This window comes from Epinephelus fuscoguttatus, linkage group LG14, assembly GCF_011397635.1.
Source record: "Epinephelus fuscoguttatus linkage group LG14, E.fuscoguttatus.final_Chr_v1".
Lineage (NCBI taxonomy): Eukaryota > Metazoa > Chordata > Actinopteri > Perciformes > Serranidae > Epinephelus > Epinephelus fuscoguttatus.
Window position 1 is genome coordinate 31,806,883 of NC_064765.1, and position 25,792 is coordinate 31,832,674.

General features: G+C 40.7%; 1 long non-coding RNA gene across 1 annotated transcript in view; it reads left to right on the forward strand.

Annotated features, from left to right (window-relative positions):
• The first annotated feature begins 3,097 nt into the window (after positions 1-3,097).
• Positions 3,098-25,792, forward strand: part of LOC125900772 (uncharacterized) — a 59,940-nt gene continuing 37,245 nt past the window's right edge. Inside the window, exon 1 of the long non-coding RNA XR_007450873.1 lies at positions 3,098-3,308. This is a non-coding gene — a long non-coding RNA (uncharacterized LOC125900772). The remainder of the gene's footprint in view (positions 3,309-25,792) is intronic.

The window sequence follows — 25,792 nt, forward strand, 5'->3', positions numbered from 1 at the left end:
TATTTGTGATTCTGATAATCTTACTATATAATGATGAAAACTCTGTCTGTGGGTGTGTCTGTTCCACGTTCACTGACTTGGTCAATCCATGTGAAATTTGGCACAGTGTTAGAGGGTCATGAAGCAATATTACATCAATAGGCCAAAGGGGGGCGCTATAGCAACCGATTGAATTTGCAAACTTTGAATGGTCATATCTCATGCCCTGTATGTCGTAGAGACATGAAACTTTGCACAGAGATGCCTCTCCTCATGAGGAACACATTTGCATCAAGAACCCATAACCTCCAGTTATATAGATTTTCCGCCATTTTGAATTTTTTGAAAAACACTTCAAATCGATCTCTTCCTAGGAAGTTTGACCGATCTGCATGAAACTCGGTGAACATAATCTAGGGACCAATATCTAAAGTTCCCTCTTGGCAAAAGTTGGAAAACTTACTAAAACTGAGCTTCTATAAGGCAATGAATATTGCGGAGGGCGTGGCTCATCACATAAAGGTGTATAACATCTGAGGGGAGCCCTCAATTATTGACCTGATCAAACAAAATGGGGGCGCTAGAGAGCTAATTTCTTATCTAGGCCTAACCGCCATATCGATTTTTACTAAACTTGGTAGATATGTAGAAGAGGACGCCTCAAGGTGACTGGAGAAATTTAACTCTAATTGGCAACTGGGTGGCGCTATAACAACAGAAAAATGCTTAAAAATGCCTAAAATGCGACCGATCGCTGTGGCTCCCCCTGTGGCCAAATGTTTTTGGGTTTTTTTTTCTAATTTTTGGTATGACTGAGTCATGGTATGATATGGTGTACATAATCACGAAAACTGTCAGTGTGTCATTCTGTCAGTCGGTCATTCTGTCTGTCCCACGTTTTTCTACGCACTGACGTGGTCAATCTATGTGAAACTGCACATAGGCATTGAGGATTGGCGTAGGTAGAAGGTGACAAAGCTACCAATAGGTATGGACTAGTCTATTTGAATGCCTAAATGTTGGTTTAATGAAATAATCTAATCTCTTTTCTAACTTGGGGTGATGTGGAGATATTTAATATCAGAGATCAACATTAACACAGTTAGTAGCTTTATTCCTAAACTAATATAGTATTGGCCTTCATAAACCATCATTGGTGTACATTATTTTTAAAACTGTCTGACCTATTTATTTGCAATTACTCCATTAAGAACTTTTTTAGAAATACTATAAAAGGCTCTGATTCTGCATCATGTTCACCGATGACATCAAAAGCAAAGTATCTTAATATTTGAGCAGTTTATTTTTAATAAATCCTCAGTCAAATATATCATGCTGCTTTGTGCCAGTATGTAAGAAATAATTATGAATTTATTGCACAGTACTAATTAAAACTAGGTTTTGACCCTGATATCATGGGAAGGTTAATTCAAACTCTCCATGCCTCACGGTTTTAATAAATATTTTGATCCCAGCATGTTTGAGAACATGTAACAGCATGTACTTTCATTGAAAATAATGGTTTTCCAGAGGAAATGCAATGTGAAGAGTGAGAAGTAATGTTTGTGCGCTTCTAATGTGTGCTTTGTGTAAAAAGAAAAATTTGTTGCATCACAGAAGAAGAAAACTGTTGCTGCTGTTTGCTTTGCTCCCCATTTTCCTGTCAGCAAAGTGTCACATATCTGTCCTTCTGTCTGTATCTACGAAGTCAACATCCCTGAGGGGACAGACACCAGCAGGTCCGTTCTGCAGGGAGCGTCTCTGCAGCTCTTCTTTTTCTTCAAACTTTTCTCTCCACCTCCATTCCCTTGCTTGCTCAGTCAGGTTTTTCTGTCTTTGTTCTGTATCCGCTCTCCATCCTCTCTCTCTGGGTGTCTGCAGGATGCAAAGGTTTCTGACCTCTTCCATATGGCTTAATAAACCACTGAGCCAGTGCCTCTGAGTGTTCAGCCACCTTAACATGCTCAACACACACACTGAAAACAACTCAAATTACCCTTTAATTTGCTAAGAGGTACCACCAAAATAAAGACTTTAATATGGTTATTTAAGAGTTCCTTATTTTTTATGCTGCTGATCCTCTTTATAAAACTGCCACTCTTCTTTCCAGAGTGCTTCATCTTTTTGGTATAGCCACCAAAGCAAGTGTTTAGGAAAAAAATCACTGCAAATTGTCAAAGATGCCCTTCACTATCAATTTTAACAAACTGCCAAATCACAGTACTAAACAAGGTAAGCTGATTGATGTCATTTCTTCAAGTGGGACTCTGATCCAGTGAGCGTTTTATTTCAGGCTGTGTCAGTGTCCAATATGCCAGCTTGTTAAATGATAAGCAGGACAGGTGAATCCTAAAATAGTTATTTGCTGCCCAACTACAGAATGCTGCTTCGGTTCCAGCCTAAAGAAAGTTGCTGTTGCTCTACCTACAAGAGTATATTGACGGAATATATCACTTTTTCCCACATGCTGACACACTAACAGTGATTCTTGAAGCACTGTCGCTAAGACCATTAACATTTGTAGCAATACATAAACCAAATGTGCATGCATGGATTATAACTGGGGCACATAGGGCATGTGCCCAGGGGCCCTTGGCGACCCAGGGCCCTTGAAGATGCCTTAAAGAAAATAAAATAATAATAATAATATTATCCTGTCGGACCCTTCATATTGCAGTTTATATCTGTTTCCAAAAACTTTGTGACACTGGAAAATGAAATAATAAATAATAAAATCATGTTTTAAAAAAAATCTGAGTGTGTCATCATTACGTGATGCTGGCTGGCAGGGTGCATGCTGGGCAGCGCAGGCCGCGGCAGCACGTTGAACTTCAAAGTCTGGTCAGTAGTAGACAGCTCATACTAAGAGTAAGGTTAGAGTAAGGTGGATTTTATGAAGCCTTAAAAGGAAAAAAAGGAAGAAAGACAAGTGAGACAAGCAGCGGTGTTTAAAGATGTCCCGCGAATTACAACGTTTTACAAAAAACTTAAAGAAGACGACAAAATGGAGTTGGCTAACGTTGAAGGACAGCCTCCAGTGCTAGCTAGTCAGCTAGAGCTAGCTAATGCCTCTAGCCCTAACGTTAGCAGCAGCAGGACCCCGGAGGATAGGCCAACTGTTTCTAGCAGCGGAGCACTGGACCCAGTGCCCCTAACGGTTAGCCCAGCCAACACCAGCAACAGGTCCTCTGAGCTGGAGGAAGATGGTGGTCCAGTGCCTAGCACCGGCAGAGTGGCGGCTGCCACAGCCCATGATCCAGAGCCTCAACTAAATGTGGATAACACAGTGGATGTGGATAACGCAGAAAAAGCAGCCACGAGAGCAGCAGGTGAGCCGCCCAGCAACAATCCTGCTTTATGGGGGGTGATGGCGGATAACCTCAGAGAGGAAATTATGGTGAAAGGTGAAAGGACACATTATCTCTGCCCTGCACACATATACTTTCCCTCTCCCTCTCTCTCTCTCTCTCACACACACACACACACACACACACACACACACACACACACATGTTGCAGTTGGTTTTTCAAGTTCATTTGTTGGCTTTTGCATTTCTGCATGGTGCCTATGAACCATTATCTGAGTGGGTGTGACTGAGTTGAGTGAGTGAATGTCTTTTGGTGAGCTATTGATCTGCTGTTTGTGTTTGTGTAAGGGTGTGTGTGTGTGTGTGTGTGTGTGTGTGTGTGTTTGAGAGAGAGAGAGAGAGAGAGAGAGAGAGAGAGAGAGAGAATAAGGTGTTGTTAGTATCATCAGTGCTGGAATCAACATTAGTTGCTGGTAACTGGTTAATATGATTTGTGTGTTAATTACCATGGTGGTGGCGTGGTGTGACATAGCATGGTGTGTGAGGTGGTGACGTTGCGTGTGTATAAGGGCCCTTTGAGACCTGGTGCCCAGGGGCCCCTGGGGTGCTAATCCAGCTCTGCAAATGTGCTAAACTGAATGGATGCTCTCTACTTTTTTCAGTTTAGCAATCTGACACACTTTATAAAACCTGTGAACAGAGGTGTCTGCAATGCTACACTATTTTGTCGATTGCCTTTCCACGCTCACACACAGCTGCCTAGCTCAGATAGGATTGCATGACATGTCAGACCCACAAGGCGAGATTTAACCTAATTGTTTTTGGTAAGAAATGTTTTCCTGTTCTTGTTCTGTGCTTTGATTGTTTGAGTGTTACTATAAAACATTTTGAGGAAAAAAACAAAAACAAAGAAAAAACTCTCCTCGTTTGTATTGATAGTGTGTTATGATTGGAATACACATCTATACTTTACACATTTAGAAACCTGTGTGTGTGTTTTTCACTTCCACTATTAGTGTTTAGATGGTGCTTTGTGCGTTTATTCAAATTTTGGTTTATGTGTACTTTATTAAATGCCAAAATACAATGTAGAAGATTCTGAACAATTTGCAAGAATTGTTTGCCTTTTAAAGAGATGTATAGTTAATGTTTTGCTAGTTTGGTGTAAGTTTGTTCAGTTAGTGTTCAGCAAAAAGAGTCTACAGTTACAAGTAACCCAATCACCAGAAAGAAATCTTGGCATTGTATGTTTCTGCAAACTACGGATACATGACATTTGTGTGTTATTATGTAGCGGAAGGTGCATTTCTTCACATTTCAGCAATGCTGTGGTTAATGCATGGCTTGTTTTAGGCACAAAGAAACACTTGGTTATGATTAGGAAAAGATCACCTTTTGGGTTAAAATACCTGTTTCTGTTGGTACAATATTGGCAGCAATGTCTTACTAAAAACTTTTGCTCTTCTTGGCATTTTCCACACCCACTTTTGGTAGCTAAAAAGCTGCTGGATGAACGCAGATAAGTCTCAAAACAAGATCCACTTTGAGTGGCCAGATAGCTGCTGGATAAACAGCAACAGTTTACTAAAAATTACCCAAGTTTGGTGGCTAGAAAGCCACAGCAATAACTTGCAAAAGAACAACCAATTTTGTTGTTTCTTGGCCGAACTGTGGTTTGAACTGGTCTGCAGCTTGACAGGCATGCTATCCACCATCCCCTCCACCCCCAATGACAAAATAATCTCATATATTACACAATATCAGAAACCTTAATATGATACATATGAAACATGCAAATGGGTTGTATTTGTGTTTTGTGTTCTGCTTCTGACAACTGGGCTTTTCAAAGATAGCGCCCAAGCAATCAGAAAAAACTGTAATTGACAAATTACAAAGTTGGTGAGACTGTCTTTGTGCATCAGTTCCAGCCCTATTGGTAGTTTCAGCAGCCAGATTTCAATGGATCCTGCCAGATTTCCTACATTTGGGAAAACTGTTATGTAGCAACAATGATCAGAGCCGGTGTTAAAGCACAGCATGATAGTGTTGCACGGTATACTGGTACCAACGGTAGACCGTGGTACTTAAACACCACCGTACATATGATACCATAATCTTGGAGTACTGTTAGGGCTGGGCGATAAATGTGTATTTGAAGGCTGTTGCTACCCAAGGTAGCAGTACTACCAATTTACTGCAGCATGCTGCCGAGTGGGAGAGGTGTTGCTCCCTACGGGGCAATATAATGGTAGGGGAAACACTGCCATATCATGGGGGGCCAAAGGGGCCCAGTGGAAAGCGATCACAGATGCAGTTGTGATGTATCTTGCAAGAGATATGGTGCCCATATTTACCGTGGAAAAGCCGTGGGTTTATTCACATGCTGAAAGTTTTGGAGCCCAGGCACGTGCTACCAGGCCGCAAATATTTTTCTGAAAATTGACTTTAAGTAGAGGTGGGAGATATTTTTCTTTTTTTTTTAGGCCATATCGCCCAGCCCTAAGTACTTTAGTATTACAGTACCTGAGGTACCTCTACTGTGGGATAAGTTCAAAGTCCACTCGCAAGAGGGGGAGTGTCTATGCACTGTCCAATAACAGCAAGTGCTGGTCAATAATGGCGCACACTGGCCACCTGGCACTCAATATGCTGCTGCAGTGGTTTGTTTTCCAGTGACATTTCAGGTATTAGCTGAGCTATTGAGTATCTTTAAGCAGTGAAAGTTATTATTTATTTACTTTGACTTGTTTATATGCTACAGTAATTTGTTTTCCACAGAGCTCTATGGTGCGAGCATTTTACTCGCATTTGTGACTAAAAATAGTTTTGTATGAGCAAAAGAAATCATTCAGGAGCACGCTGTGCGAGTAGAGATTTCAACCAGCAGCAGAAACGAAAGGCGAATCCTGCCGGTTGTGGGTTGAACAGGGGTCACAGACAGGAATACAGCAGAGCAATATGGCTTACCGGCGACCGAGAAGCCCAGCTCCAGGTCCAATATTTTCCTCTTCCAAAAGTACCTGAACAACCGAGCCGTGGTGGCACACAGGTATGTGGCGTGTCAGAGGAGAAACGAGCCGTTCACATATCTCTCTTTGTGGCAGGTAACAGCCCACAAACCTCACCGCACTTTAGGGACTGTTCTTTACTTGTCAGGGGAGGAGGGTGGCTGGTTGATTTTTATTCTATTTTTTTATTTTATTTTGATCCCCCCCCCATGTTAATCACTTATTGATGCTGTTTTTGAAGTATGAACAAGTCAATAAGTAATTTATTCCATTGAAATATCATTGATGTATTATAGAAAAGTGATTTATCTTTTTATAAATGCCTCTGCCTCATTTTTGCCGTGGTATCGTGATACTACTCAGAACCATGATACTTCCACTGGTATCATACCGTGGGTCCCAATTTTGGTACCGTGACAACACTACTGCATGAGTGCTTCTCTATATGACATTTAAAGACACCCAAACTAATGTCTTTCTCTTGCAACGCTTCAACTAACACATCCCTAACAGCTCTGTTTTTAATAAATGGGGAGTTAATTAGCATCAGTGAACCTTCTGATGTACAGATGTTTTCATATTCATGATTAAAAAATCTCCCAGTTACACAGGTGTGATGTAGAGCCTTGAAGCCTCCTTGTCACACACACTGAGAGTGGAATTTGAACTCATGTAAGGTGGAATATTTTGCATATTAGATTCTAGATTTGTCAACTGGGGAAGAGTAGATGTGATTTTAAGAATTTTTAATGAGTTATTTGAAGTTTTTGTCGGAAATCAGAAGACAGATATTACTATTCAAAGCAGAGTTTTAATCCTCTGGGGGAGATCTTTAAATTAAAATCTGAGAGACATACAACTCTGGGCAGCACATTTTAATTTTCATTTATAGACAAAATGTGCCTCACAGGTTTAGTTGCATTTACAGGCAGTAATTTCCTCTCGAAGAGCCTGCGTTTTGTACAGAACTACAACTAGTGTTAAACTGTACTACTATATTATTTATGTTTTGTGTTTTGTTTAGCCATTTCATGTTTAAGTACTTCATTAATTGTGGTTGCTATGTTGAAATAGCCCATCTCAATTGTTGAAAAAGGTTTTAACAAGAGAAAAATACATTTTGCATATTACCAAGTTTTAGTTATTAATTGATAACCAAACTTTAATGTGGCACCTTATCAATTATGTTTCGTTTTTTCACAATACCGAATATAACTTTGCACTACAGGGAGAAGAAACGGGCAGTACATCAGTTCTATATGGCAGCCTCATTGTGTGTGTGCGTGTGTGTGTGTGTGTGTGTGTGTGTGTGTGTGAGAGAGAGAATTGGAAAACTTGTCATGTAATTGAAATAAATGGTTGCTCTTGACAAGCGAGATGCTCTACCATAGGTGTGTGGGGGTGAAAGTCTTTGGCCCTTTGGCACCAGTGTGACACAATGAAGACAGCAAAGCATTTAGCATGTCTGTTGGCCCCTTTGGCCTACGATTGGAATTTCACACTCCCACACACTGATCTGTGGCCCTTAGCACATAAGGTGGTTGGGGCAGAGTCATCAGTCATGTGGGTGCTGATCAGAGTTCTTTATGAAGACGGATACCAGTCAATTAATCATCTTTACAAAGCTTCTTTTGTCAATTTCTGAAAGAAGGCAGTGCAAAGCCCTTATTTATTTATTTATTTTTTTACAGTTTACAGATTTTTATACACTGAACCAAACCTTAAATGCAACACTTTTGTTTTGCTCCCATTTTTCACAGGTTTAAGTTAGAGTTAAGACCTTCTAATGCACTCAATAGATACCCTATATGGGGCATTCTACCGAATGTGTGCAAAGTCAGGCTGGAAATATTTTGAAATTTTGTATGTTTTATTTCCAAAACTTTGTCCCTACATGTATTGTACCATAAGTAAAGGTCACATATCTAGTAAAATGACTGTAAATTTTTATATTGTATTTTCAGACTGTTTTGGAATGTTTTTCCTCTCCCAAAATTTGTCACTACCGAAACATATAGTATTATATTATACAAAAAAAATATATCAACCTGTTATGCTTGTTCCTTGCCTTGTCTAAAGATTTAATTTTTTACAAATTTTGACTGAAGGTTTTCACAATTAAATCTATAAAAATTAATATTTTAACAAATTTTGAAGTTCAAATTATAGAATTCTTCAAAATGTAAATGCAATCTTTCTTTGTAAAATGCATAACGCTGATCAGATTGATTTCAGAGTTAATAACTGATGAAACAGAACATAAATGTAACCGATTAGCATCATAATACTTTAGTTGATAACTCAATGTACTTTATTTTTTACAAAACACCCAGTGTTTCGGTAGTGACTGCACTGTTTCGGTAGTGACCATTATAATGTTTTTAAGGTTGCATCGTATTTCCTCAAATGTATGCCTTACGGTGGGAATATTACAAAGCCAAAGACAAATGTTTTGTGGTCAATAAAACAATTTAATTTTTGAGAGAGCAGAGCAGAGTAGAGCAGAAGGTTAGGGTTAGTAGATTATAGAGTAGAGTAGAGTAGAGCAGAGCATAGTAGAGCAGAGCAGAGTATAGTAGAGCAGAGCAGAATAGAGTAGAACAGAGCAGAGCATAGTAGAGAAGAGCAGAGCAGAGTATAGTAGAGCAGAGTAGAGCATAGTAGAGCAGAGCAGAGCAGAATAGAGTAGAGCAGAGCATAGTAGAGCAGAGCAGAGTATAGTAGAGAAGAGCAGAGCAGAGTAGAGAAGAGTATAGTAGAGCAGAGTAGAGCAAAGTAGAGTAGAGCAGAGCAGAGTAGAATAAAGTAGAGCAGAGTAGAGAAGAGCAGAGTAGAGCAGAATAGAGTCGAGCAGAGTAGAGAAGAGTAGAGCAGATTATAGAGTAGACCAGAGTAGAGTAGAGCAGAATAGAGTAGAGCAGAGTATAGTAGAGCAGAGCAGTGCAAAGTAGAGCAGAGTGGAACAGACCAGAGTAAAGCAAAGTAGAGCAGAGCAGAACAGAGCAGAGTAGAGCAGAGTATAGAGTAGAGCAAAGCAGAGTAGAGTAGAGCAACGTAGAGCAGAATATAATAGAGGAGACCAGAGTAGAGCAGAGCAGAATAGAGTAGAGTAGAGCAGAGTATAGTAGAGTAGAGCAGAATAGAGTAGAGAAGAGTATAGTAGAGTAGAGCAGAATAGTGCACAGTAGAGCAGAGTAGAACAGAGCAGAGTATAGTAAAGTAGAGTAGAGCAGAGTAGAACAGAGCTGAATAGAGTATAGTAGAGTAGAGCAGCGTAGAACAGAGCAGAGTATAGTAGAATAGAGCAAAGTAGAGCAGAGTATAGTAGAGTAGAGCAGAATAGAGTAGAGAAGAGTATAGTAGAGTAGAGCAGAATAGTGCACAGTAGAGCAGAGTAGAACAGAGCAGAGTATAGTATAGTAGAGTAGGACAGAGTAAAACAGAGCAGAGTAGAGTATAGTAGAGTAGAGCAGAGTAGAACAGAGCAGAGTAGAGTAGAATAGAGCAAAGTAGAGTATAGTAGAGCAGAGTATAGTAGAGCAGAATAGAGTAAAGCAGAGTAGAGTAGAGAAGAGTATAGAGTAAAGCAGAGTAGAGTAGAGAAGAGTAGAGTATAGAGTAAAGCAGGGTAGAGTAGACCAGGGTAGAGTAGAGCAGAGAAGAGCAAGACTTTGGACCACAAAACTATGGGGTTTAACTACTGACCATTCCATTTTGTCACTACCGAAATGATCATGTCACGACTGAAACTTTACCATAGGTTTCCGTAGTGACTGTTTCGGTAGTGACATTCCTAGCTATTTTTCAGGATAACTAAAGAATGCTAGCAGTCACATGGCTAACAAGCACATGTTTGAAGAGTTGTTCACACAGAAAAACATAATATTTTGCATAAACCCCCCCAAATTTTTACATAATTGAAGAGAACATGCGTTCAGTAGTGACAATTTTAAAAGTTACACACTGATTTTCAAATCAAAAAATGATGGGAGTCAGCGACTTACCATGCAGCCATGTGGGACAGGGGTGCAGCACTACCCCACTTCTCAGAAATTCAGGGGTGTGGCTAAAATCCAGACTCAACCAGAGCATTAAAACTCTTGTGTTTCGGTAGTGACATGAAAACAAGGGACACTATTTTTTTTAGCATAGTTTCTTAATTTAAAAATTAATCCCACAATACATCTAAATCTTTCAACTTCTGTTTAAACTTAATCACAAAGATGTTTTAAATCACACTTTTGAAAAAAATATGAAAAATGTTTTAAGTGTTATTTACATGAATTGAATTTTAGAGGTCAGGGTTGGGGACAGCTACTTCCCAATAGAAAGTACCCTATAAATGGTGATTTTGTATATATTTAGCTTTTGTTTGTTGTTTTTTTTGTTAAGGGACAGCACTTTGCACAAAATCGGTAGAATGCCCCATATATTCCCTCAAATTTTGTACAAAAATTTGTTAAAATCTTTGTTAATGAACATTTCTTTTCCCCAAGATATTCTATCCACCTGACAGGCATGGTGTATAGAGATGCTGATTAAAGAGCATCATTACTACACAGGTGTGCCTTAGGATGGTCATAACAAGGGCACCCTAAAATGTGCAGTTTTATCACACAAAAAAACGCAACAGCTCTTTTGTTGTTTTTTTGTTTTGTTCAGTGAATGTTCATTTCAGTACCACACGACGTCTCCAATGCTGTTTCTGTGAATTTGCCAGTACATCCAGCCGCCTCACAATTGTACAATTTGGTTAAATGTCAAACAGGTCAAGACCCTGGTGAGGACAATAAGCATACAGATGAACTTCCCTGAGACGGGAAGTGCAGAAATTCTTTGGTTGTGCAAACCAATCGTTGCGTCATCAGTTCAAGTAGCTGGCCTAAGCTCAGGTCCTGAGCTGATGTGGTGAAGGGTTTTGACCTGACAGAAGTTCGTCATTGTATCTGACTTGTGCAGTTGTGAGGCTGGTTGGATGTACTGCCAAATTACTGGACATGACACTGGAAAAATCTTATGGTAATGAAATGAAAGATGATGAGTTCAGGGGCAACAGCTCTGGTGGACAGTTCTGCCCTCAGCACGGCAATGGCACACTACCTCAAAACTTGGAATATCTATGTTACTAGTCCATACCCATTGGTAGCTTTGTCACATTCTACCTATGCCAATCCTCAGTGCCTACGTGCAGTTTCACATAGAGTGACCACGTCAGTGAGTAGAAAAACATGGGACAGACAGAATGACTGACTGACAGAATGACACACTGACAGTTTCCGTGATTATGTACAGCATACCATACCATGACTTAGTCATACCAAAAATTAGAAAAAAAACGACATTGGGCCACAGGGGGAGCCACAGTGATCGGTCGCATTTTAGGCATTTTTAAGCATTTTTCTGTTGTTATAGCGCCACCCAGTTGCCAATTAGAGTTAAATTTCTCCAGTCACCTTTAGGGCTGCCACTAACGATTATTTTCATTGTCGACTAATCTGCCGATTATTTCTTCAATTAGTCGACTAATCATTTCATCGAAAAATGTGTTAAAATGTTGAAAAATGTCGGTCTGTCTCGCCCAAGCCCCAAAATTACGTCATCTAATGTCTTGTTTCTTACTCACGCCAAAGGGTTTTAGTTCACCGTCATGGGAGAGTGTGTAAAGCTGCCAATATTTGAACGTAAGAAGCTGCAGTAAGAGTATTTTGGGAGTACTTTTATAGTACTTTTCTATGAAAAATGACTCAAACCAATTAGTTGACTACTAAAATAGTTATTGATTATTTAAAGTTTAGTAAAAATTCATTGTCTTATAGAAGCTCAGTTTTAGTAAGTTTTCCAACTTTTGCCAAGAGGGAACTTTAGATATTGGTCCCTAGATTATGTTCACCGAGTTTCATGCAGATTGGTCAAACTTCCTAGGAAGAGATCGATTTGAAGTGTTTTTCAAAAAATTCAAAATGGCGGAAAATCTATATAACTGGAGGTTATGGATTCTTGAGACAAATTTGTTCCTCATGAGGAGAGGCATCTCTGTGCAAAGTTTCATGTCTCTACGACATGCGGGGCATGAGATATGACCATTCAAAGTTTGCTAATTCAATCGGTTGCTATAGCACCCCCTTTGGCCAATTGATGTAATATTGCTTCATTCGCATCCTCCCATGACCCTCTACCACTGTGCCAAATTTCACATGGATTGACCAAGTCAGTGAGGAGTAAAACATGAAACAGAGACACAGACACACACTCACAGACAGAATTTTCGTCATTATATAGTAAGATTGTGGTGTGTGAACAAACTGCACTATTCAGGGTGTCCTTTTATTTTGACCATCCCAGGGCACACCTGTGAAGTACTGATGCTGTTGAATCAGCATTTTGATCTTCCACACCTGTCAGGTGGATAGATTATCTTGGAACTTAACTCATTTGCAACCAAAATGTGACAGAAATATATTTGTTGAGGTCATAAAAAGTCTTAGTGAAAAATGGGAGCAAAAACAAAACTGTTGTTTGTGTTTAGTATAAATGTAAGGTTTAAGCTTAGTATGCATGGCTTTCCACAGGTTCTTAGCCGTTTCAACAGCTGGCCAGTGTTCATGCAACGTCTGTTTTCAGCTCTCATTGAACAAAGAGACACACTCAGTAGACATATGGCTGTGCTTTTATTACTGAAGGTACATTTACTGAAATGCTTCTTTCAAGTCTCTTGTTCCAAAAATGCTAATTACACATTTTGAGGGGAAAAAAGAAATCCAGGCTCATCATGCTGTGCCACAAACTTATGAAAGATCCAGTCTGACTTTAGTCATTTTACTATGTAAAAATGTGAGTGAACTACATTATAAAGTCGAGTATCAATTAAAACATTTTTTAATTTTTTTTGCATAAATTTACGTTGGGTGTCGCTAGTGGGTTTTTGAGACGAGGAGAAACTTGGAGGATTATCGTCTTCTTTCTCTCCAGTGACAGAGAGCATTACCTACACACACATACGTGGACATGGACACACACACAGTCATGTCTTCCCTGTGGCCTGTTGTGTGTGAATTGATGTTCCGTAGAAGATAAAATGGGCTCCTCCGGGTAGAAACAGCTTCACTTAATTTCTCTCTGTCCTGCCTGCCCCCCCCCCCCAACCCCCTGTGATGTGAAAGAACAAGTGTGTAAAAGAGTGTGTAGGTGTTGGAGCTATGGATGAAATCCATCAGCTGGAAATCAGCTCAGTGTTTCTCCCCCTTTCTCACTTTTTTTTTTAAACTGTCTAATCCACCCCTCTCTTTATTTCCTCGTTCTGTTTTCTTTCATTACCTCCTCCTTCCCACTTCATCATCTTGCCATCCCTCTCTCCCTCCAACTTATTCTCCTCATCCTTCTCTCCTCTTCTTCAAATCGCTCACCTCCCCTCCTCTCCACGCAGGCCCTCGCTTTCTCTCCTGTCATCCTCCTTTACTCAAGTTATCTTTTTTAATCCTCCTATCTGCCCCCCTTTTCATCCTCCCTCATCCTTTTCTCATCTCTGCCCACCGAATCCTCCCAAACATCATGTGGCCATTTCTTCTTAACTTCCTGATAATCCAGTCCTCTCCATGTCTGCCTGACCCTCTTCATCCTCTCCATCTGCCTCTTTCTCTCCATCAGCCCATCTTTTTCACCTCAGCTTCTATCTCTTTTCTTACTTTTTCTTCATTCTTTTGATAAGGTAATAATCTGCAGCATTGCCATAAATAAATATATATATATGTCTCCCCTTATCATTTCTCTCTTCATCCTCTTCAGTCTCCATCTTTTCCTTCCGCCACTTGACTGCACTTTGCTGCCGGCTGCCAGTTAAAATCTTTTCTCACCATTAGCTACCAGCTCTTGCACTCCTACCCTCCCTCCAATTTCCTCGTCTCACCTACATTTACCCTCAATCCATTCCATCAATCCATCACTCTCTCTATCCATCTTCCTCTCCTCTTTAGCCACCTTTCCACCTGCTGCTAACATGCATATTACACAATATAATAGGATTGAGCTGGAACCCATTTACACTTGACATTAAAGCTACACCAGGCCAGATTTATATGTTGCAGCTGTCTTATCAGCCTAAATCACAAAGTGGAGCTACAATTGGAAAGCAGATTCTCCCTTGCTGAAGATATTAGTGTATCATGAATTTGGTGACAGATAGTCTATTTGGGGCCATGAGAAGGGATGAATTAAAAACCAAGCATTCAGTTAGATGATGTCCATTGACATGCCATGTGGCTGCATTTATCTTTTTTTTCAGAGTAGTAAATCTGTCCTAATGGGCCAAATAGTTCTCGTCACTTATATCTACTGCAGGGCTGGGAGTTAAACAACATATCCTGGTACAATACTTTGTATGATATTACAAATTGGCACCCCACAAATGACATTCTGTACTTGAGGTAAAGTTACATAGGTTAGGTTAGGGAGAAAAACATATTGGGCCTTGTTATGTTATGTACTTAACGTAAAGTTACATACATAACATAAAGTAATGTAGGTTAGGTTTGGGAAATCAAACATGGTGATGATGTACCTTAAACTACCTGGGGAAAGTCCTGTGTTTCGTGACCCATCTACCATCCCAACCTGCCTCTTTAGATGGACTACATCCCTCTTAACTCCCATCGTCGCACTGGTCACATAATCAGCCTTCCCAAATTTGTGGGTTTTACATGAATTACTGGCTTATGATTACATGGGATTACATGTCATAGGAAAACATACAAACAGTGCATGAGAACAGCCTGAGTAAAAGTGCTTCATTGACTCAAGATGACAAGAGATGGTGTTCAGGCAGAGGAATCTCTGAGGAAGAAATGCTTTTTGGGAAGGCTTGACCATAAGCTCATGAAAACCTTTTTGACCAAAGTGGATAACTTTTTGTGACTAACCTTGTATGAAATGTACAATAGAACACATGCTGACCCTGCAGAAGTGAAGGTCCTTTCAGTGTTATTTTGGAAAAAAATCTAGCTTTGCAACAGTCAGGGCCGTAGTCCGTCGGCAGCTGTGTGGGTTGTGGTGTGAAACTGTTCCAATTTCCTGAGGTCCACAGCAGTAGCTTTCATCTTCTCTGAATTTCTGTATCACCATCATCATCCTCTGCCTCTGCACCTCCCCTCCCTTCTGTTTGACCAGGCTGACTCTCTAACCTTGAAGGTCACTGGGCAGAGAATGAGGTTTTCTGTGGTTGCACTCCCTCAGATTCCTCAATTAAACTATTAATAAGTCAAACACAAGCTAAATAGATCCCAGAAAATTGGAATAAACCTAAGTTCAATTTATGCACACCTACACAAATACAGAATCACATTCAAGAAAATAAATGAATGCCTAAGAGTTACTTGCTCATACTGATGTCATCTTTTCCAGCCTTCCTGTGTCACTGACAGCATCCCAGGCAGCTGCACATTACAGGGAAAGAATATAGATTTTAACACTAAAATGCTGTACTTGATTTGTTGCAATGTCTTCAGTCTCCAGTTGGGGACCTTCCAAAGCATGCCTTTCTCTCCTCTTGTTTACTGTCTGCATCTATACTATCGGCAATCTACTAAAATATAGGCAAAATGTATCTGTAATAAATTTACTGGTAACGAAACTCAACAATCTTTTTTCAGAATTACATACAACATTTGCTTTCATTCATTTATATAATTTTTATCTGAGCTTGCTGCTCAATGTGACGTAGGTGCAGATGCTTCCAGATGCCTCTTTGTTAGTTTTGCTAATTGTGCTAAGTTTAGGTTCCACTGTCTGTTTTTCAGATCTTGGTGGTGCTTTTTGTGGTTGGCTTTGGACAATGGTGGCTGCGATTCACTCATGGTGATGTGGAAATCAACTCACGAGCCTGTAAACTCTGCCAACCTCTAGCTAGCTAGCTGCTTAGTTATCCATATTGAGGTTTTCAAATGTAAACACCAATGAACATCGAGGAAGTATGGAGAAGATTGGCACCAGCTGAATTAGCATCCTGCTAGCCATTGCACAGGTGTTGGAAAATAAACTGGACAACCTCCGTACAGTATCAGGTTCCAACGGGTTATTAGGAACTGTAATATCCTATGATCTGCCAAAACTTGGTTAAATCCTGGACAGTGTCATTCAACCAGGTGAATTTTTCTGATGTGCTGATCTGACAGAGCAGAGGCTATGGCGAGAGAAGGAGAGGAGGTGTGCTTTAGGGTAAATAAGGACCGGTGTGACGGAGGGAATGTGAGGTGCTGTCCTGTACCTGCTTTGGATCACCGCTATCTACCATTCAAAGGTGGCTGCAGAGGGGTTGAGTGGAAAAGCATCATAGGTTTGTCTTGTTGAGGTCCTGATGTGTGGACAGTTAAATCATTCCAAAACCAGAAACCATGGATTACCAGAACCATTCTCAAACATGGGCAATTATAAAGCAGTAGCCAACAATGTAAGAAGACACAAAATAGGAGTAAAAATCAGTGCAAAAAATTAATTGAATGATTGCTTTTGTATTTGGTTTACCTCTATTAACATTCGACTGGTGACACTTACCCTTCAATCTACAGTGCATCATGTAGGTGTCATTAGGTACATTTATATCTGCATGGCTTTTCGCTTCATCCTATTACAATCCAATCTTCCAGGGTGCAGGTTAATGTGTGGTGTAAAAGAGGTCCATCACTGCAGTACTCATCACTGTCTCCTCTTTTCTTCTCATCTCCCTCACCCCCCCTCCCTTCTCATCAACACTTGTGTCAAGCTTCAGTGACAAATGATACAAATCTAGAGGTACGATAAGGCACACGAGATAGAGCAAGCTGGAGTTGATCATCTGACTTTGATCTGAGAGAGAGTGGAGGTATACAGTATAATGAAGTCTGCACTTTATAGGTCTGTGGTACCCTATATAACACTTTATATGAGCAGAGCACCTTAAAGTCACTTGTCGCATTTATTGCAAACTTGTAAGCAAACAGTTGCTTATATACCCATCCAGTAGTTACAGAGCAATATTATCATTCATTAGAGTTGTGCTTCTGGCCACCTGGCAAATGTAAAACCAATACTTACTGTCTTTTAGCTCTGCTTTAAGTCTCTCCTGAGAGACTTTTGAGAAGAGTACCTGGATCTTTAGCTGCTAAATGCTCTACTATTTGTACAGTAAATACAAAGCTACAGCCAGCAGCCAGTGAGGTCAGCACAAAGACTGAAAATAAGGGGAGACAGCTAGCCTGTTTTTTTCTGAAGGTGACAAAATACATATGCCTATATCTAGTTTGTATAACTGGGAATATTGGGTGGATTTCTTGGCTGGTAGTAGTAACTTCCTGTAGTGGGTTCAACCAACTGGTCTTTACTTGACCTGGTCCTAATGGCTTAGTCAGACTGCTCAGGCCACATAATCAGGATGTCTCCTGGGTGTCTCCTGTTGGAGGTGTTCCAGGCACGTGCCACTGGTAGGAGGCCCCGGGGCAAACCCAAAACACGCTGATCTGGCCTGGGAACGCCTCGGGGTCCCCCAGGAGGAGGTGGAAAGTGTTGCTGGGAAGAGGGATGTCTGGAATGCTTTGCTCGACTTGATCCCCCTGTTACCTGGCTTCGAATATGCGTTTGAAAATATATGAATGGATGACTGGACAATGCGAGCAAACGAGCAAAAATTATCATGCTGTTCCTCAGTGTCCAAAACTGATGCTGGAGGGGTAACTAGGGTGTTAGTTTGACTTGTAGGGCCACCGATCAAGTGTTTGTATTTGATGAGTTGGGAGTGAGAATGTGTTGCCGCGGCTGGGATGAAAATATCACACTTTTTTTTTTTCCCGAACGCTGTGTTTGAAATATGAACCTTTATTTTTTCAAAGACAAAGTTTCAAGCATGTTTGATGAACACCTCTTTCTGCACACGCTGACAATTTTTAACTATTGTATTGGACTTCTAAAGCACCATTCAAGCTTTTACATTGGGTCATCCACACTATTATTTTTAAAGAAAACCCTCTGACTGAAAGGAAGTGTTGTAGTTTACATTCGCAAAAGCGCCAAATGAGGCCTGCCTTAGATAAAAAGCGCATTGTGTATAAAACTGTAAACTATAATGATGAGCTACACCTACACAGATACTTTATATCACTAAAGTACACTGAACGATGGCTCAGGCTCAAAAGCAAGCCAGTACATTTTTTTAGCATTTACAATATGCTTGACTTTACTCACTTAATTTATTGAAAAAGCACAAGCTATCTTTCAATGTGAAAAATATGAGCAGGAATGTGGGTGGGTTTGAAGGCCAGCCTACAAATTAAAAGCAGAAAGAATCCTGCATCAATAGGTGCCTATAATCTCTGACTCAGAAAAACCCTCATGCAAAGGGAGGGTAAAACTAATGAAAGAGTGTGATCATAAAGCAGAAAAAGGCTAATGTCAAATAACTTGATTTGTAAAACCTTAATGCAAGTGCTTTTTGTTAAATAAATGGGTGTACATTCCACTATATTCTATGACTCTAAATGAGTGAAAATGGTCATTGAGCCATATTTCGATATGACATTTTGACATGTTACAGCAGGAAAGCACAGATATAATTACGAGCAGTAATAGTGACTGTTCCAGAGCCCTGGTATTGTGCATGACTGCTCACTGTGACATTTTAATAGAAATGAGCCCTTATGAATGATATTAGTAGCACCTGTGCTTTTCCTGTTACACCATTGAGTCAAAATGTGCGCTGTGAAAAGGTTTATTTCCTTGCAAATGTAAATCAGCCAGAAGTTACTTGCCTTCACTACTTGTGAAATCTCTATGCATTGGCCTGTAGATTCATATTGTAGTTATTTTAGGTTCCATAACATTCAGTCCTAAACATCGAGAGATTTCTTGTGCTGCAGAACAGAAAATCAGAGTGAATGGAGGGCATTCATGCACTTCCTGTCTGTCATTACATAAAGCAGTTACCTTATTTCCATCCATTCCTTTTTAGTCAATCAGTGACTGTTCTGCTGTGTCAGTTCTAAAATCCAGTTGTCTGTGTACTGAACAGATTTAGAAAAGCTCTAGTAATATCTCAGAAAAGCCCATAGCAGTAGCTTTTACAACTCTGTGATGTATTCACAATGTATTTATCCCCCTAACAATTCCACTGGAGCTGCCTGTATGTATTGGGGTCAGTGTAAACATTCTGGCAGAAAGGCAAAAAAACAGGGAGACCTGGGTCACTTATTTCATCTTCTCTGTTCCAAAATAACATCTACAGTTTAGTCCCTTGGGCACTGAGTGCTGTGTGCTTTAGAAGATGGCTTAGTAAACAAATCCACATTTGTATCTTTCCAGTTGTACAGATGCTTCAATTTTTCTGTCAGCTTTATACTGAGATCTCAAATACAGTGCATGTGGTAAATGTGTAGTACTCTGGAGAAAGTACTACAAGTGGAAGCAATCTCACCTCTGTATCATCGCATTTTGGGGTTGTACGGTTTGGCTCTGTTGTACTGTGATTTATCATTAATGCTGCCTCTTTTCTGCTAGCTCACTACATGAGATTAACTTTGAAAAAGGCAAAAGCCAGTTATCCATTTTTCTCGTGCAAATTTTTCTGTTGGGTGCACTAGGGATGGGCAAACGATCAAAATTCATTATTCGATCATCAAAAAAATTAATGATCAATTCTCGATTAATTGATAAGCGAGTATTTCAAAAGAGAGAAATGAGCATGCGTAGTTCACCCCTGGGTGTTTACTGTTGCCAGCCAGAGTTACAGGCTTCGGTTTTCAGCAAAACCTCTGTCTTTCAATGGCGTAATGTTTTCAGAGGCCTCAAGGGAAGCCGCTGAGGCTTTGGAGAGCAATGAGAGCCTCCGTCTGTTTCTGATTTTTTGCCTGGCATAGATCCGGTGGGGGTCTCGTAGGCCTGTCGAGCCGCCATGCTCGCCGGGCAAAAGGGTTTCGTTGGCATGGCAACTCGCCAGGCGGGGGGTTCTTGTTGGCACGGTGGCTCGCCAGGCAGGGGGGTCTCGTTGGCACGGTGGCTCGCCGGACCTATGCCAGGCATTGTAGAGGAAACACTGCGACTATTGATCAAAATTATTTGTGATCGATCAAAAGCCTTAACAATCAATCAATCGAAAATTGATGCCCATCCCTAGGGTGCACTATTGTGCCGATATTGTGAAGATTTTGGTGGCAAAGAGCTGCCTGCTGTGGCTGACAATAACGTTAAACGTTGTTTCACTGACAAGTGAAGTGAAGTCATCAGTTGTTCTCACACACACACCCACACACACACACACACACACACACACACACACATATATATCTTACTATATAATGACAAAAACTCTGTTTGTGTCTGTGTGTCTGTTCCACGTTTTTCTCCTCACTGACTTGGTCAATCCACATAAAATTTGGCACAGTAGTAGAGGGTCATGGGAGGATGCGAATGAAGTAATATTACATCAGTTGGCCAAAGGAGGGCACTATAGCAACCGATTGAAATTCCAAACTTTGAATGGGCATATCTCATCTCACCTTCCCATATGTTTTAGAGACATGAAACACAGAAATGCCTCTCCTTGGGGCGTCGGTGGCTTAGTGGTAGAGCAGGCGCCCCAGGTACAAGGCTGTTGCCGCAGCGGCCCGGGTTCGAGTCCAGCCTGTGGCCCTTTGCTGCATGTCTCTCCCTCTCTCTCTCCCACCTTCACGCTTCACTGTCCTGTCAATTAAAGGCAAAAAATATCTTTAAAAAAATAAAAAGAAATGCCTCTCCTCATGAGGAACAAATTTACCTCAAGAAACCATAACTTCTGGTTATATAGATTTTCCGCCATTTTGAATTTTTTGAAAAACACTTAAAATCGATCTCTTCCTAGGAAGTTTGACCGGTCTGCATGAAATTCGGTGAACATAATCTAGGGACTAGGGCTGTAGTCTCCTAGTCGACTAGTCGATTATTTGGTCGCTATGCTCTCATCCGACCAAATTCTCATTAGTCGAATAATCGCTGTGTCACTTTCATATGGAGAAAAACAGCTTTCCAGGATTAATCCATTATTTCCTGTGGCAGGGGGACAGGCTAAGTTACCTGTGAAAATGGGGGTACTTTCAAAACACCCCAGTTGTTGACAGAAAGTTGGACTCGCCCACCCTCGTGCTCAGTGTTGTGGTGACGCAGACCTCCTGTCAGTTTCTGTCATAGACTGTATAAAAATAGGTTTCTGTAAACTGAAACCATTTCCCTCAGTGAAAACGAAGCTTGTATTTACTTGTATTTCAGAGATAAGAAATAAATTGTGAAGGCAGTAAAGCCTCCACTAAAATAGCATTTTAAGTTGTGTGTGTGATTTATCCTTCAGAGATTTATATTTCGGGATTTATCCTGTCTTCATATGAAGAGGAAATCTCCGCTTGTTGCTAGGCTAATGTATACCACGTAAAATGCCATAGGCTGGCGCTAATAACGTTAGACTGAACATGTTTTCCAAGCAAATACACCATGCTAAGACAGTTGTTTTGTCGGTGAATGTTGTGAGTTGTAATGGAGCCACACTGAGTGCCGTTACCTTTGTTACATGTTGCCGTTGTCCCTGGTTTTATATGAGAAGAGGAAAAGATCGCTAGATTCTAGGCTAATTTACACAATGTAAAATGCCATAGACTTGTGCTAATAACGTTAGCATGTTGTATTGGTTGGGGAAATGTGTCCAGATAAAGACAAGTGTTTGCCTGTCAGTTCTGAGATTTATATTGAAGCCAGTTTGCGTACTTGTGTTTGAAATTGTCTCTATTAAGCCATGTTTAATGTGTGTTTTGAATCAACTACATAAATAAAGTTTGATCTGAACTAAACTTTACAGCACTTAACACAGGCCTCCACCATCAACTAGCGTTTTGGAGGTATAGCTGCAGAGTGACACAGACACACCACCGCAGAAGTAAAAATAACGTGCAGATTTTTTTCCCCATGGATAATCGAAGATTATGTACGACTTTAGTCAACCAAGATTTTCTTTGGTCGACTACAGCCCTACTAGGGACCAATATCTAAAGTTCCCTCTTGGCAAAACTTGGAAAACTTACCAAAACTGAGCTTCTATAATGGTACATTCACACCAAAAGCGACCTGAGCGCCAGCGGTCGCTCAGGTCGCTGGCATCGCGCTGCTTGGCAGCAGCTCCAGCAGGCGCTTGCAGCGGCCAAAGGGGCGGGGCCGGCTGCTGCAGATGTGTCCATCAAGGCTGACACGGCTGTTCACTTTACAAGGATGAACAAATATATCATATATGTCTTCACTTTGTATTATCCATGACTTTCATTACACAATTAAAATAACGCTAATAAACACAGTCAATATAGAGTCCTTTATAATTATGATTTTACTCTCCTGTTGGCACGTAGGACCACTGAGAAATGTAATTGGTGGTAAATAAGTGGGAGCTCTTTAATCGCACTTTCAGAAGCCTGCTTTGTACTGCATCGGCGTATTTGCTGAGGAAACACAGGGACTGGAGCCGTCGGGCCGTCTGGGTCCACAGAGTCCTGCAAACCCGGCAACTCCACGGTGAATTTCACCGGCTTGTACAGCTCCGGGAGAGCCCAGACCTCCGTACCCGAATCCCGGTCTGCTATTGGCTTCTGCTTCAGCAGCGGCGCTGCTCATTTGCATAAAGTTCAGCTTCTCTCAACTTCTACTTGACGCTCTGGTCGCTGGCATCGCGCCGCTTGCTGCAGCCAACGCCCCTGACGCCCTTTGTAGCAAGCGTACATTGAAAATGAATGGCTGCCGGCCGCTTATGACGCTCATGACGCTTTTGGTGTGAATGCACAGTAAGGCAATGAATATTGTGGAGGGCGTGGCTCATCACATAAAGGTGTATAACATCTCAAGGGTTTCACCGATCACCACGCAACTTTGTAGGCATATGACCACACATAATTTGAGGGGACCCCTCTATTATTGACCCCCATTCTTACCTAGGCCCATATCGATTTTTACTAAACTTGGCAGATATGTACAACAGGACGCCTCAAGGTGACGAAATGAGAAATTTAACTCTAATTGGCAACTGGGTGGCGCTATAACAACAGAAAAATGGCTAAAATGTGACAGATCGCTGTGGCTATACTATCAAATTCACAAAAACTCTGTCTGAATACATTGCTTTTCTTAATGGGTTCAGTTGACTATTTAATCTGCAATTTCCTATGACCTGTATCCCAAACACACACCATGTGAAACTGTACGTGGGCAACTGTGCATTCAATGGGTATGGACTAGTATATATGTATTCATGTATTCTCTGGGTGATTGATAATAGCCCTAAATAAACTACAACCCAGCAGGCACCAAGGGCACTAAGTAGACTACTATCAGGGCACTACATGATGCTCACCTGTTAATGTTTTCACCTGCCTGCATTTCTCTGTGGGAGGCTAGTTTCCATAACGTTACATTACAATGATGTTGGCCTGGTTCTGAAAGGGCAACACAACAGAGTCAGAAGATGTCACAACAGAACTTATGAAGTCAAATCGTACTTTACTAAATTCTGTCCAGAAGCATCAAGCTAACCCTAGTGCTACACCAAGGCCCCCAGAAAGTGTACAGGGGGTTGAAGTGCACCACCATTTGTAGTGGTTGAACAGTGGAATTATAACTCCCAAGCCTGTTAGGAGGTGCCATTGGGCCCAAAAAGACTTCTTTCCATTGACTTAGATCTGGAAAGAGACATCTGCAAACAGTGTTGGGCAGTAATGAGTAACATATTACAGTGATTTTCTCTCATTTCTTTTCTTTTTGAAACTGTTCCAGTAATGAGTAGTGTAACTATTAACCAATAAAGTGTCAGTAATACTATTACAGTTACTCCCAAATCAAATGACTCATTGCAAAGTTACTTTTGTTCTCATGCCACTACTGACTTGAAACATATCACAACAGTGAATTTCATAATCGGTGCACTGCCACACATCACAAAATAGCAGGCCAGTTTGGAGAATGGAAACGCATACCTTTAGCAGCTGGAAATATCCCCATGACTTTGATTTGCTGGTAGGAATGATGGCAAGAACACTATTGCTACAGGAAGTGCCACTAAAATTCTTTCCATTTTGAAAAGCACGTCCTCAAATCTCTGGTCTGAAACACCTACTATGACTGACAGCACAACAACATGAAGCTCCAGGATATACACCCCACCAAAGGGTTTAGGGAGGATGGCTGTATCCCTCCACTGGCTAAACAACCAAAACTGGATTTAATTGTGGACAGCTGCAGGCTACAAAGAACTAATGAAGATATGTGGTGGATGAAATGTTGCTCCACAACTGAGTTGCTGTCTTTAGACAGAGCCTTGGAAATTACCAGTCACAGCCACAAGCTATCCAGCCTTAGCTGTGTTTACCAGATATTGCATTCAGACACCAGAGAAGTCTGAATTTTGAGGAGATATGCAATTACCAATTTTGTGGGGTGGAATGGAAATGCAATATCACGAGTGGTGTAATTAATTACTGTTGGCAGGAAGTAATATTACTTTGAGAACAGTAATGAGCTATGTATTACATTTTTTGAGTAACAAGACCAACACTGTGGATAAATTTTTTTGAATGTAACACCCCAGGCAAAATGACTTGTTTTACTATCAGGATTTGATCCATTTGGTCCAATAACATTTGGAAAGTCTAGCAGAGCCATAAAATTAAATCTTTTTTATCCCCATTCAAGTTTGTGTAGTGCCAAACTGGAAGGAGCTGGCTTGGCTGGCCAAAGTCTGAAGTGCGTTTGCACTATGGGCCCAATGACGCAGAAGAAACACTGTTTATCTGGGTAATTTCATACCAGGGAACTAGAGTTTCTTTGGCTTCATGCGCCACTGAGAACCTTTCATAGGAATGAACAGAGTCCTGCCTCCAACACTGTATCCAGGGCCCTTAATACATCCAGTGAAGAGCATGTTAATGTAATGTTAGCATCAGCAAAACCAGCAGCTACCTCCACTGATACTGATGAGAAGACTGGTTCTTTTAAATAACCCTGTTCATTGTTCATGTAATTCACCCGCCAGTAGTGACTTGACGCATGATGTGACTCTTTGACTCCTTTGGTTCTTTTGGTTCACTGACCCTTCCCCGCTCTGTGATACATATGCCAACATGTGAAAAAGGGTAGTACCGGCACTTCATTTTTTTTTTTTTTACAATTCAGCACTGTCATAAGAAACAAAAGTTGAGAAACACTTATAAACCATCCTTACATTACATTACATTGTACATTTGCTATTCAATTTTACTTAAAAAGGAAGAGATTTGGGATTTTCTTCTAATTCATTATGGAGAAATTTCGGAATACATTAAGTTGGTGCAACTACTGTATGCTACTATGTGGCTCTATTCAAAAGTGGTTCAGTTTTCACTTTTTTAACCAAAGTTTTACTTGTGTATTGAAAACTTAACAGGGCTCAACAATAAGGATTTCCCGATTGCCCGGGGCAAGTAAAACTCACGGTCAGGCATGTAA